Raw genomic sequence first — 2,059 nt, forward strand, 5'->3', positions numbered from 1 at the left:
TTTCATAGTCCTAGAGACTGGGAAGTGCATGGATGAATCCATCATCCTTGGCAGACCCTTCCTAGCCACAGCAAAGGCTGTAATTGATGTTGATAGAGGAGAGTTGATCATTCAAGTGAATGAAGAGTCCTTGGTGTTTAAGGCTCAAGGATATCCCTCTGTCATCATGGAGAGGAAGCATGAAGAGCTTCTCTCAAAACAGAGCCAAACAGAGCCCCCACAGTCAAACTCTAAGTTTGGTGTTGGGAGGCCACAACCAAACTCTAAGTTTGGTGTTGAACCCCCACATTCAAACTCTAAGTTTGGTGTTGGGAGGTCCCAACATGGTTCTGAGTATCCGTGAGGCTCCATGAGAGCCCACTGTCAAGCTAATGACATTAAAGAAGCGCTTGTTGGGAGGCAACCCAATGTTTTATAATTAACTATTTTCTTTTGTTATTTTATGTCTTTTGTAGGTTGATGATCATAAGAAGTCACAAAATCCATGAAAAAAGCAAAAACAAAATGAAAAACAGGAAGAAAAACAGCACACCCTGAAGGACGCACCCACTGGCGTTTAAACGCCAGTGAGGTTAGCTGTTGGGCGTTTAACGCCCAGTCTGGCACCATTCTGGGCGTTTAACGCCAGAAGGGGGCACCAGACTGGCGTTAAACGCCAGAGAAGGGCAAGAAGCTGGCGTTAAACGCCAGAAATGGGCACCAGCCCGGCGTTTAACGCCAGAATTGGCTCAAAACGTGATTTTGAATGCCATTTGGTGCAGGGATGACTTTTCCTTGACACCTACCCCACCACTCTCTCTCTTCTTCTTCACCCATTCACCAATCACCTCAACACCCCTTCCCCAAAAACCCTTCACCTATCAAATCCCATCTTTCTCTTCACCACTCACATCCATCCTTCATAAAACCCCACCTACCCCACCATTCAAATTCAAACCACTTTCCCACCCAAACCCACCCTCAAATGGCCGAACATCCCTCTCCCCTTCTCCTATATAAACCCTCCTTCACTCCTTCATTTTCACACCTCAACAATTTAAGTTTGGTGTCTTTTTGTGTTTTTCTCTTTCCTCTTTTCAAAATCAAATCTTTTTCATAAAAATTTTTCAATCATATCTTTCTAATTGCTTTTCTCAAAATCTTTTTAATTAACTCATTGATTCAGTTTTCAATTTGCTTTGATCTTATTTTCTTTTTTATTTTCGAATTTTTATTTTAATTTTATTTTGTTTTATTCTATTTTTTTCGTAAATTCAAAAAAAGAAAAATTATCTCCTTGCAATCATCATCATTTCCCTTTTGTCCATTATGGACTTAAGTGGGATTAATCAGTCCAAGAGGACTCTGGGGTCATATGCTAACCCCATTACAGCTGCATATGGGAGTAGCATCTGTACACCCCCCATCAAAGCAAGCAGCTTTGAACTAAATCCTCAACTCATTATCATAGTGCAGTAAAACTGCCAGTATTCCGGTCTTCCACAGGAAAAACCTACTGAGTTTCTGGCACAGTTTTTACAAATTGCTGACACAGTACATGATAAAGAGGTAGATCAGGATGTCTACAGACTATTACTGTTTCCATTTGCTGTAAAAGATCAAGCTAAAAGGTGGTTGAATAACCAACCTACAGCAAGCATAAAGACATGGAAACAGTTGTCAGACAAATTCTTGAATCATTTTTACCCTCCAAAAAGGATGACACAGTTAAGGCTGGACATCCAAGGCTTTAAACAAGAGGATAATGAATCCCTTTATAATGCCTGGGAGAGGTATAGAGGTATGCTAAGGAAATGTCCCTCTGAAATGTTTTCAGAGTGGGTACAGTTAGACATCTTCTACTATGGGATTACAGAAAAAGCTCAGATGTCTTTAGACCACTCAGCTGGTGGATCTATACACATGAGGAAGACAATTGAAGAAGCTCAAGAGCTTATAGACACTGTTGCTAGAAACCAATATTTGTACTCTAGCAATGAGTTCTCTCCAAAAGAGGAAGTCATGGCAGTAGTCAATGACCCTAATCCTCAAGAACAGATAAATGAGCTTAATCAACAAT

The sequence above is a fragment of the Arachis hypogaea genome, chromosome 6 (assembly GCF_003086295.3).
Source record: "Arachis hypogaea cultivar Tifrunner chromosome 6, arahy.Tifrunner.gnm2.J5K5, whole genome shotgun sequence".
NCBI lineage: Eukaryota > Viridiplantae > Streptophyta > Magnoliopsida > Fabales > Fabaceae > Arachis > Arachis hypogaea.